This window comes from Macaca thibetana, chromosome 20, assembly GCF_024542745.1.
Source record: "Macaca thibetana thibetana isolate TM-01 chromosome 20, ASM2454274v1, whole genome shotgun sequence".
Classification (NCBI taxonomy): domain Eukaryota; kingdom Metazoa; phylum Chordata; class Mammalia; order Primates; family Cercopithecidae; genus Macaca; species Macaca thibetana.
Genome location: NC_065597.1, coordinates 39,959,713 through 39,973,046, shown reverse-complemented (window position 1 = coordinate 39,973,046; position 13,334 = coordinate 39,959,713).

Genomic DNA, 13,334 nt, shown 5'->3' with positions numbered 1-13,334 from the left:
TAGTACTGTAGTTCACATTTAGGTCCATAATTTATTTGAAACTAATTTCTGCAAAAACTGTAAGATCTGTGTCTAGATTCATTTTTTAGCATGTGATGTTCAGTTGTTCCAACATCATTTGTTGAAAAGACTATTATTCCTTCATTGAATTGTCTTTGCTCTGTTGTCAAAGATCAGTTGACTACCTTTGTGTAGATCTATTTCTGGGTACTCTATTTTGTTCTATTAACATATTTGTCTCTGTTTTCACCAATACCACAGTGTCTTGATTACTCTAGCTTTATAGTATGCCTTGAAGTTTGTTAGTGTCAGACCTCAAATTTTGTTCTTCTTCAATATTTTTTTGGCTATTTTGGGTCTTTTTTATAATCTGCTTGTTGACAACCGTAAAATGATTTGCTGGTACTTTGGTTGGTACTGTATTGAATATATTGATTTATTTGGGAAGAACAGACATCTTGATGATGTTAAGTCTTCCTATTCATGTACATGTAATATATGTTCATTTATTTAAATATTCATTAATTTTTTCATCAAAGTTTTGTCATTTTCTTCATATAGATCTTATATATATATATTTAGATTTATACCTAAGTGTTTCATTTTCTTTTTTAGTGCTAATGTAAATGGTATTGTGTTTTTAATTCAAATCCTGTTGTTTGCTGGTATATAGGAAATCAGTTGACTTTTGTATAGTAGCCTTGTATCCTGCAACATTTCTATAAGTGCTTAATAGCTCCAGGAGTTATTTATTTATTTATTTATTCTTTGAAATTTTCTACATAGACAATCGTGTCATCTGCTAACAAAGAAGGCTTAATTTCTTTCTTCAAACCTTTATATATTTTATTTCCATTTCTTCTCTTATTGCATTAGCTAGGGGTTCCAATATGATGCTGAACAAGAGTGGTGAAAGCAGACATTATTACCTTGTTCCTGATCTTAGAAGGATACCATCTATTTTCTCACCATTATGATGTTAGCTATTGTTTTTTGTATATAATTCTTTATGAAGTTGAGGAAGTTCCCGTTTATTCCTAGTTTACTGCGAGTTTTCATGATGAATGAGTCAAACTTTTTTTCTGCAACTACTTATTTGATTTAACTGATTATATAATTTTTCTTCTTTGGCCTATTGATGTAATAGATTATATTCATTGATTTTTGAATGTTGAACTAGACTTTTATACCTAGAATAAATCCCACTTGGCTATGTGCATAATTCTTTATATTGTTAAATATGATTGGCTAGTACCTTATTGAAGATTTTTGCATCGATGTTTATGAGAGATATTGGTCTTTAGTTTCCTCTTTTTGTAATGTTTTTGTTTAGTTTTGGTATTATGTTAATGCTGTGTCATAGAACGTGTTAGGAAGTATTCCTTCTATTTTCTGGAAGAAACTGTAAAAACATAGTAGCATTTCTTCCTTAACTGTTTGGATTCACTAGTGAATACATGCAGGTCTGGTGCTATCTGTTTTGGAAAGTTATTAATTATTGATTGAATTTGGTTATAGATATGTGCCTATTTAGATAATCCGTTTGTCCTTGTGTGAGATTTGGTTATGTCATTCATGAAGTTGGTTCATTTTCTCTAGGCTATCAAATTTACATAAGAGTTATTCATAATCCTGGTATCTTTTTAAAGAGTAGATCTTTGACAAATATTTACATTTATTTTCTGGTTACTGGAATAGTGTGGATGCTTCCTTGATTTATCTTTGTTGAGCCAATTTTAACAACTCATCTTCTTAGGAAGTTATTATTTTGATCTATATTTTTAAATGTATTGACATAATGTTGCACGAAATATTTCTTCTAGCTCATCTAATCTCTTAACATTTATATTTCTAACTTCTGTTTTATTTTAAAAGTTGTAGTTCTCTTTCTTCTTGTCTCTTCTTTTAAATACTTTTTTTTTTTTTTTTTTTTTTTTTTTTTGAGACGGAGTCTTGCTCTGTCGCCCGGGCTGGAGTGCAGTGGCAGGATCTCAGCTCACTGCAAGCTCCGCCTCCCGGGTTTACGCCATTCTCCTGCCTCAGCCTCCGGAGTAGCTGGGACTACAGGCGCCCGCCACCTCGCCCGGCTAGTTTTTTGTATTTTTTTAGTAGAGACGGGGTTCTTCTTTTAAATACTTTCAAGGAAGAGGGGGTAACTTTAATGCTCTGAAGAAGTTTTTGGTTATTAATTGCATTTTGTTTTCTAATTTATTAAATTCAGTTGTTATTATCATTAGTTATCTAATAATTTTACTTGGATTGTGTTGGTGTTATCTTTAGTTTCATAAGTTAAATATTTAATTTATTTAAATTTTTTACATCTTTCTTGTTTAATAACCAAAATATCCACAATGAGGCTACATACTTTTGTAAATGATTTGTAACCTTGGGTTTGAGTTGCTCTAAGGTTTGTATGTTTTAGAATTTCTTAAGATTTTCTTTATGGTAATATGATAAATATTGACAAATGTTTCCATAATAAAAAAGAACATGTATTTGCTATTTGCTATAGATTATACAGTTTTACATATGTTTATTACATGTGCTGGTTAATAGTTTCCATTTCTTACTTTGCTCTCTTCACTTTCACTACATTTAAAGATCTAATTCTCTTCACTTTCCAGAAACAACTTTTAGAGATTTTTTACTTCAGAAGTCTAAACCCAGAGGATCTAGACATATGACCAATCATATTAGATTTTCAAAGTTTGTCCTGGCTGCCTTTCTCCGATGGAAGAATGTGTGATTGTTCTGATGGCCATTGGCAGTTTCCTGTCAAGGGAACACAGACTGATTGTTTACTGTATAAACGAGTTGCTGGGACACACTGAATTTTCTGGGTTAGAATTTGATCTCCACACAACATAAACAGCAAAGCAGAAAAAAGGGAAAAATTATTTTCTTCTGTGTTTCCAAGGAATGAGATCTCAAAGGCTACAATGTAGCCATCCCATGAAACAGCCAATAAACACTCAACAGCCAACATCTCATCTAGATTCATTCTCTGTAATATCCTCATCAACCTACTACTCTGCATCCCACCATCATCTCTGGTCTGTCTCAAGGCCCAATTAATTCAGACCAGGGCCCATGTAAGAACTTCCTAACTGATGGTTCTGCTTTCTCTCTCTGTTCCTTCCTGTCATTTAACCGCAATAATCTATATTCCTAAAGCACTACTCTGAGAACAGCGTTCCCTTAAAATCTCCCTACACGATGAAGCCAAAACTTCTTAGACACTAGATTTCTTTGATAATAGGACCAGCCCTCCTTCCCAGCCTTCTCAACCTACCCCTTTCCATTAACCCTCATGATATCCCAGTCATAAACTCATGAACTGCATACCCATTTTTTACTTTCTCATCATGAAATATTGTTAAGCCGAAAATCTTTTGTTTCCTACATTAAAAATTGGGATACCTAAAGTCATGGTTCCATAAGTACCTTGTGATGTACTAGGCATTGTAGCAAATGTTCTACATGTATTATTTTCACTTAATCTTCACAACATTTCGATGAGATAGGCATTGTTATTGTCACTGGCCATTAAACACACAAGGGCATGGACACTTAGAGCAGCAAACTCTGAATCCAATGCATATTGGGTTAAGCATTATGCTGTACTCTTCCTTAATTACCCTGCCAGGACCAAGAGAATCCTTTCAGCCTAGACTAATCACTCACATAAAATGGGCACTCATTATATAGTGAATAAATGGTTGAATGACTAAGGAAATGTGAAAAGACATCTTAAAATGCTTTAGAAATGGTAAATTACTATGCAAATATTATATGTCATCCACAAAATCACTATCATTAAGCTGCTTTTATGATGAAAGTTGATACCTTTTTTCATTTATTTCTATGCCTTGTATTAATATTTGCAAAGTGAAAACATTGATCTAGGTTTTTGTCAATTGTTTTTCCTCCAAAGCCAAGCAGAAACTTCATCTTCCATCATGTGAACACCTCGTCCAATTGGCAAATATTGACAGTAAGAAAACATCATGTTGAAATTAGCCTTCTATTCTTGTATATTATTGAAAAATCAGAAGTACAAGACCAAAGGTTGCAGAGGAGCTGTGTGCGCACACCTGTGTGTGTGTGTGTGTGTGAGTGTGTGTGTGTGTGCGCATTTGCCCAACGTTTTCAAACATTTAGTTTTACTACATTTCCTCTTTCTGACCTGGTACAATCTCAGACTGCATACAAGCAGCAGATGTCAGTGTTGTGCAACTTTCAGGCTGACTGCTTGCAGAGGCAAGCTGTTCTTTGTTGCTTAGAGACAGAATCAACAGTCATTTGTACCCACAAACAAACACCCTTAGGTGCTAGGTAAATCGTAGGCGTCCCCCACAAAGAAACTGTAATTTGAGAAATTACACAACAACTTATCAAGATGTAGCTGTGATTCAAAGGTTGCAGAGGATGGGCACAGGATAAATAGTGGAACCTATCGCATTTTGCTGGCCCAGAAGGAGATAGGGACACCCAGAAAGCACTGGTTTGGCTCCTTTTTCACAACTGTTGTGAGCCAGAGCAAAGGAAGGTCAGACTAAATCAGCCTTGTTTGATGAAAGAACAGTGCTTTCTATTTGCAAACCATGTGGTCAGATGGCCAAACTCCTAATATGTCCTCAAAGCCCAACATAATCTGGTTCCGGACTGATTCTATAACTTTCTTGGGAGCCACTCTGTCTCCTTTCTCTCCGCTGCAGTCACTGCATTCTTCCCAGCTCACAGGCTCTGCTTGTAATGCTCTTGCCACACGCCCCTGTCTCTCCTTGAGTGTCTACTCTTCAGATCTCAGCTCAAATGTCCCTTTATCCTGAAAAGTCAGGCTCCATACATTAGGTCTTCCTTTTATGGTCCCACAGTACCCTCCATAGACTTATCACAACTTTCAATTATATATGTGTCTGATTGTTTAATTAATATCTGCACCCAGCTCCAATAAAAGTGCCAATTCCATAAAGGTAGATTAAGTGACTTTTTTGCCCATTACTGTTTCCCTAGTACCTAGCATGGTACACGGCATATGGAAGATTCTCAATACATAAATGTTAAGTTAAAAAAACAAAAAAAGTTAAAAGGTGAATGAATGGATAAATAAGTAGATTGGTGAATTAACAAATATGTGAATTGATTCCATCTACTCTTCCTCTGAATAGACAACGATGTACCAGTGAGTGAATACAAGGCAGACTGGCTTAAGAAGAGGAGAGTATCTCAAATACCTGGAAATAGAGTGATCACTATTGTTCCAGGATTCTGAGAATAACTCAGCAGGTTGAGAGATTGACCTGTACAAATGGATTCTGACTTGGGCCTACATTCTGGTAGCAGAGCTTGAGTTCTCCCCTGCAGCAATGAATTTCTGTCTAGCACTTCTGAATGCAACCATCGCATACTGGTCTTGTATCAGTAAAGAAAGGGGATCAGGTTGCAAATATGTGAGGACTACAGGCCTTTCTTCAGAATAATGTATTTGGAATGTATCATGTGAAAGAGAAGAGCTTGTAGACAAAGAGAGAGATAAATGAGTTGAATTTTTTCTTTTACAGTATATACCCAAAGAGAAGAATCTGGCTATTTTTCTTTCTTCCACAAGATGGGGCAATCGGAATGAATTTAACTACAAAGGAGGACTCACCAGTAAATGTGTTTTCCATGTTAAACAGCACTATTCGGTCAACCAGAAAAATGGAGCTGGTTTTGAACTTGTTTATGCAACTGTATAGCATTTCCTGAAAACAGTAGGCCTGGGATAGACAACAGTTAGACTGGAGGGGAAACCCTAGGGCACATGTCCACTCCATATTAGAGTCAAAGGGGTGCTGCCCAGCTTCCAGAACCCCCAGCATTCCAGCCGCAGGGAGTTGTAAGGGTCTCTGGCTCAGAAACAGGTGCTGCAAAATTGACCAAATTTACCATGCAGAAACATTTCCTCACATTAGAAGGAAATTCTAGATGAGATATAATGATGTCTACTTTGAACTAAATTATTGTAATATAATCAATCACGGTGTACAAATTCTAGTTCTTAATATCTTAGTCTGCTGCTTACAGTCTACAAGATGATTTCATTCAGTAGAATATTCCACAATGCATTAAATCAGGCCCTATATAAAATAATTATGACACTAAAGTTTTATTATTCTACCTATGACCTATTTGCAAATAGGTCCGTGTCTCACAGGGTCCCACTGAATCACATTGTTCTGGAGAAAAGAATGCCTCTTCCTGAAGTTCTCTCGCCTGTGACCCACCCTCTCATTGGCTCAGACGGGGTTAAGGGTCCATCCCTGAACCAATCTCAGCTGGGAAGATAGGCGTGGCTTATTGCCTTAACCCAATCAGAATCCCTATGCTGAAGCCAATTGCACTCAAACCCTCCTTGCTAAGAGTGGGAGAGCTGTGCATTATACAAAAAGAAAGCCAGGAGAAGGAAAAAATGGGGAGATCATAAAATATACCTATATTTTTTGGAGTTTAACAAATTATAAAACATCGTCTCTTTTAAGTTTATAAAAATTTATGAGAGTCCTAGGCCAATCCTGGTTGATACACAATTATTTTTAAAAAGCAATAAACCATTGTAAAATATTCTGAAGAAGGCCTTAGGCATTAGCTTTAGAAAACTTAAAAACTAAATTCATAGATATTACACGAGCTACACTTGGTGCCTAAAAAGCAGAGGATTGCTCAGTAACCCTGGAGAATTCAGACATTTAGAGCAGGCAAGTGTTAAGAGGTGGGAAAAAATACCAAGAACAAAAACATCCACTTAGGTTGAAAACTTGCTAGATCCTTTATATAAACACCGTCAAGAAGTACTATCCAATAAAACCTCCGAGGGCATTCTGTCTCCTCAACCACTAATTTTTTCAAGCCCCTCTGTCCTCATTACTACAAGCATTTGGAGTGACAGGACCTCCCTATCTCACAAGGTTTTGCGACAAGTAAAGGCAAGAATGTGCATAAAAGGCGTTGTTAATGTAAATGCTCACAAATGTAAGAATTATATTGCTGAGAATTTTATGCATAGTTTTTAAGATGCTGTAGAAAAAAAAAAAAAAGACATATCTACCAAAAAACAGGTTCTACATTGACCTTAACAAATGAGTGGATGTCAATTACATATAGCTCCCTTGCACCAACCTCCTATTTTCCCACTTCATTAATCTCAAATCTCTCAGATGTTCGCCTAATGCATTCCACATAGTACACTCTGAACTTCTTGCACAACCCAAATAGTATACATGGATCCATATGCCTGTTTTCAGGATTGGCTAATTGGCCTCATTTGCACAAGAAACTATTAAGAACTCTCTAATAAAAGTCGAAAATGTTGCCACACTTTGTTAAAGAGCTAAAGGTTCTGAACGCAATGCCTGTCACCACTTTATGATAGAGCTGAATCTGAGAGAAAAAACTCTTACAAACCCTTATTGAAGGATAATTTTCCCAACGGACACAGTCTTAGGAACAGCTGGTACCAGGGACTCCAACGCCACCCAGATTCTCTCTTTTCCCCAACTCTGTTTCTCTGCTTGCTGGCTTCATTCTTTCCATGCAAACCAGCTTTCTCAACACAGTGAAAAACACGGCTGTCTAAGCTTCCATGGCTGTAAACTTCTGTCTCCTATTTCCAATTTGAAAAATTTTGGGAAGAGATTGGCCTACATTGGGTTGGATGTCCAACCCTTTATCAATCAATCATGTCCAGGGTATAAGATCTGATCAATGCATTGTAACTGTAAACAAATATGTATAGTTGGGAATATAGGAGCTCCACCCCCCAAAAAAGGGCCTAGTTTTACAAAATAAAAGAATACTTTGTCCTGGTAGTGGTTGTCCTGGGTAGGCAAAAGATTAGTGTCCACACAAAAAGGCAGAGTTAGTAAAGACATGAGTCTGCCCCTGTAAAACAGGACCAGTCAAAAATTTCCCCAGGTCTGAGTTTTGTTTACTCTATAATAAGAAGAAAACACCTGCCTATTTCACCAAACTGTGGCAACAATCGCCTGAAACGTGTGTGCATTGTAACTTCAAAAATATTACAACATTTCAAGGTATGAATGTGGCTATTACTATCTATATAGGTAACTAAATTTCCCATTTTTCACACTGATGCCTGGAGTCAGACTGACACAGCAAGTAGTTTGAACAAATTGAAGCTCATCTAACATTACAGGCTGTGAGTACACTCCTTCTCAAGCCATATTGCCGTCCAGCTGTGTGTGGTTATTATGCCAAGTTCATCAAGAGATATTTGAGCTTCTCAGGGAGCAGGAGTAGGGGCAGACAGAATGAGACTCAGATGGAAGGAAATAACTCAACCAAAAAAACTCTGGTTAGTTTACTTCCTAGAGAACTTCCTTCTACTTTCCAAACTCTTAGTCACTGTTCTATCTTCCAGACAATTATCAGCTAATTAATTTTCATGTGGACAAAGATCACTGTTTAATAGGTCAGCAGTGTATCACCTTGAAGTGAAAATCAGCAAAGGAAAGAAGGGTAAATGATAAAAGGCATCAATAGTATGATGTCTGTCCTAAATCAACACTGGGAATAGGGATTCAGTCACTGGGCACCAACTTTACTGTTAATGAATGATGAGTGACTGACTATAATACCTAAGGCTTGTTATTTCTGTGCTACCTTTCTCTTTACATAATATCAAAGGGAAAGTCCCCAAATAATGATAATACATACCACTTATATTGCACACTATAATTTCCTAGGCATGTTGCCATATGCCATTTATCTAAAATGGTGCACTTACAGTCTATTAGAAACATCACTGAACTTGCGAGCCTTAAGTACTTGCCACTTAACCAGTTTGGTGGCCTTGGGAAAAGTCTTGACTTCCATTTCTTCATTTGTCAATTGGGGATAATAGTATATTTTTCAACATGTTAGCATGAGGCTTGAATGCAATGATTTATAAGTTCTTTGTAAAGTGTGACATAAACATGAATAATTTTTCATAAGGACCTAGTGAAAATCTCAGTAAAGGATGCAATGAAAGTAAATCCTATGTTTGAACTTAATAAAACTTGGATTCAAACAATGCCAAGGGCTTGACCCAAAGTCACCCACAGGTAGCTGAAAGGTACAAGGCTTCCAGTTCCAAGCCCTCTTTCCTATACTGCCTCACTGATGATCCACCAGGGGTGGACATCAATATCTGTTTTCTGAAAATATATCCTTTATTCTATTATGTAAGCTAGGAAAAGAAAATGTAACTGAAGACATAGAATGAATCATCCAGCAATTAGTTACCCTGCATAACGCCTCTGATAATACATAGAACAATGGCTGTATTTCTTCAGCACATAATGTGTGTCAAGCACCAGACTCAGCAGTTTACATGCACTACATAATTTAATCCTCAGAATTACCCTATGAGTTAGGTGTGATTAGCATCCCCATCTTGCAGATGAAGAAGGTGAGGCACATGGGAATTAAGTATCCTGCCCCAAATCACTTAGCGAATGGCAGAGTGAGTATTCAACACAGACAAATTAGCTTCTGTGTCTGTAGTCCTAACCATTATGCTAGGCCATCTCCCAAGGACACCAAGCCTAGTGCACCATCTGATTCTACCTTTTAAAAACTCAAACAAGAGAAAGATGGATTTTATCTAGAGTTTTGAGCTGTATCTCACGTATTTCCAGAGGTTTTCCGACCAGTTTCTGGCTTCATACTGCCCAGCATTGATCTGAAATATCCATCTTATCAGCATTGATCTCAGGGGTTTAAAATCATTTCGAAGGCTACAAAGCGAAGCACTTGTCCTTCTGGGCAGCCCCACCTCCTGTCTTACTTTGTCAGTTTTAGCAAATGTGTGTTCAGGCACAGTCAAAGGCCCCGAGCAGAGACTCGCCAGGCTCAGCACCATCCTTGCCTTTCCCATGTGGGGAGAATCCTTCTCCAGAAACAAGGTTGGTCTTGGAAGTTGACTGTTCCCCAAATGGCAGCAGAGAGCAGCATAAGGGAGTCACACTGAAAGTCATTTTAAATTATGCAAATTCAGCGAATACAGAAAGAGAAAGAAAATTTAAATCAATGATACTAGACCATGCTATATATTAGAATCACCTGACAAAGCTTAAAAAACAACTACCAAAACTTGGCCCACCCTGGAACAGCTAAACCAGAATGCTTGAGGACAGGACCTTGCTTTAAATCCTGCAGGCATTTTCTACACTTGGCCGGTGAACTTGAGGTAGGAACAACTCTTCCTTTGGTCTCAGTTCCCAGGGGCCTTTCACAGTATGACCATCGCGCTGCACTGAGTGTAATTCATAATACAGTATAAAATTGTATTTAGCATATAAAATTATTGTGTGCTAAACATTACTGAATATATTACACATTTATAAATATATTTAGGTATATTTAGTGGTTGTTTTTTTTTTCACCAAGACATCAGTAGTACAGGTTTAAACTCAGAAGCAGCAATAGGGTTTGCTACTGTATCAAGTTAGCTGAAGGATAAATAGAGGAAATGTACGTATCACACCATCTTAAACTAAGTGGGAGGCTAGGCAGCCACCTAAATACGCATCTTTTTTTGTCCCCTCATCTATTCAGGACAAGTATAGCTACTGCATGTGAGTACCAATGTGAGTTCACCATCTTTATATGGAGAACCTGCAGCCTCAGTTTGCTGCCAGTCTTTAGACTTTCTGGTCTCATGAGTCATCCCCAAACTCATTGTTGTCCCTTTCCAGGAATAGTCTCACAGATGGGAGTTAAAGAGCACACAGGTAGACATACCAACTCTGTAGTTTCAAAGAGCTGGTACTATAAGAAGACCTGGTAGCTCTTGACTCAGTTTTATCTCTATCTCTATTTTTATCTGTCTCTATCTCTATCTATCTCTAAATCTAACTATCACCTATCTATCTATCTCTATCATTTACCTATCTATGAAGAGAGATACTACCAAGCAAGTAGACTGTGAATACCTCTGTATTTGCAATATTTTGGAGAGTACTAGCTGCTGTGAAACCTCATCTCTAAGGGAGTTGCAATTTCGCAATTAAAATTAAAAATTTAGTTCTACCAGTTAGTTCTACTGAGATTCAATCAGTAAATTTAGCCTTCAGCCTGGCCGATGAGAGGTTCTGATTTAATTGGGCAATAGCAAGATAATTTAGAGATGCATGAAGCACTATAATGCTTCACTGGGGAGCACATGCAATTGCTTACTTCTTTGTGCCCATTACACAGAGGCACTGGGAAAAGACCAGGAAGAGCTGTAAGAGAAAAGGTGGCGCTGCCATGGATTAAGCACTCCCAGCACTGACCGGACTAGGGGCTTTGCTGGCCACGTCATTGAGGAGCAAGACCTACACCTGGGCTCCTGAAGCTTCCTGGCCAGGCCAATCAACAGATTCCTAAGACTCCTGCCCTGGGTTTTGAAGGCCATAAGCAGCCCCAGGTTCTTATTTGTCAAAGGGCACACATAAGGATCTCAGTCCTTCACGCTTGGTGGTTACTGTGGCTGCGTGTCTCGAAGATGGTCCCTGCTCGCTGCTGGGCAAGAGGCCCTTCCTAAACATCAGTTGTCAACATGAAACCAGTTTTGTTATGGGCAAGATGGTGTTTCCTTCTCCCAGTACCAGCACTTTGCTAAACCATATGTCCACAGGCCACACAAGTCTTATTTATTTATTTGTTTATCTTTCCAGAAATGAACTCAATGGGTCTGCTGAGACTCAAAGGCCAAAAAAAAAAAAAAAAAAAAAAAAGGATAAAAGCTATCGAGTACAAATAGTCCTGTTTTAAAAGCAGGGGGTGGGGCCCCGCCTGGAGAACAAAGCCCTACTTTGAAGACTTAGAGATTCTAATTTGGAGCCATTTCCCACTCCCAATTCCAAATCTGCATCATTAAACCATGAAAGAGTGAAGAGTAATAATTGTGAGCACGCTGAGTATTTCTTAATGATTTTCTGTCTTATACCCAAAGCAAATAAGCCAAATGCTTACTCAAAGCCTAGGGGGGGGGAGTAGGGTGGGACTTGGTTTTGCAATTTCTTTTTTTTTTTTTTCTATAGTCTTTCTTCTTCCACCGAAAGTGTCTATAAAATTTTTAAAGGAAAGTAGGTTGCTAAAATGTACTTAATTTGCCATGATAGATTGAGTCCATGCTTCAGTGACTGTAATTGAATCTGTGACCTATTTCTTTAGTAAAGTAGAAATAGTCTCTGGGGTTTTTGTCACTACCATCTTTTAATGAAATTCAAAAAGACTGTCAAAATGTCTATACTTTTTCTTCTGGTTGTTAATGTTATTACTTTACAATTTGTTACTTTTTAATTAATCTTGATAAATGTGTACACACTCTACCTGGCCGTTGGAAATGCTAGACATTGATTTTTCACTCCCTTAAAGCCAAGCAAAATTAACAGGACAGAAAGGGCACAGCAGCCAGGAAAGGTCTTCATATATATTTGGTTGCGCTTTTAAAAAATATTTTGAGGCATCAGTTTAAGGATCTGCCCCCAAGAAGAGGGGGTAGTGGAGAGTCAACAGCAAAAGGCTGAGGGGCTCTGCCCATGGCTGTCCTCTTGGTGCCACCACTAACTCCTCCCACTTTGCTTAAGGGCTGCAAATGTGGTAAGCCAACAGCCTGGGGGAGCAATATTTTATTGACAAAATGTAAGAGAAAATATGTTCGGTTGCTTTTAAGCAGTGGTGTAGGAGGGTGTTACAGAACCAGATGGTCTAAGTTAGTCTTTCATTTGCCAGGATGATGGGAAAGCACTGCCTTGCTCTGCAACTGAAATGGTGGTGGCCACTTTGCCAATGGACGGTTGGCTGTGGTTTCCAGGGACAGTTGTTCCTCCAGATGCGAAGTACCCAAGGCTCTGAGTGAGTTCTGAAACTCATCTGCTAAGATGTCTGGGGTGGGAGTGGGGAGTATGCCTTCAGGTATTTGCCGTGATGGTGTTAAAAGGGAAGTTTTGCAGCAGTTCTCAAAAGTGGCCCAGATCACAGCATCACTTAAACTACTGAATCTGAAATCTGGGCATGGGGCTCAGCAATAGTTCTGTTGATCACTCTATTGTGAACCATTAGGCTAGTGAAAGGAGTTAAGGTGGCTGGAGGCTGGAGGTGCGGGTAATGGATGGAAGATGAGTCACATTGGAGTGAGATTGTGAACTATCAGGAGTGCTCATGTTACCTAACTATACTCAGGGCTTTTCTATGTCTTTTCCTGTGATATTCCTTTGGCTAGAAAGCATCATCTCCCACTTCCTGTTTACCTCTTCCCTATCTCTATTTTTCAAAGTCTTAGCCATTTTCCAATGGCATTT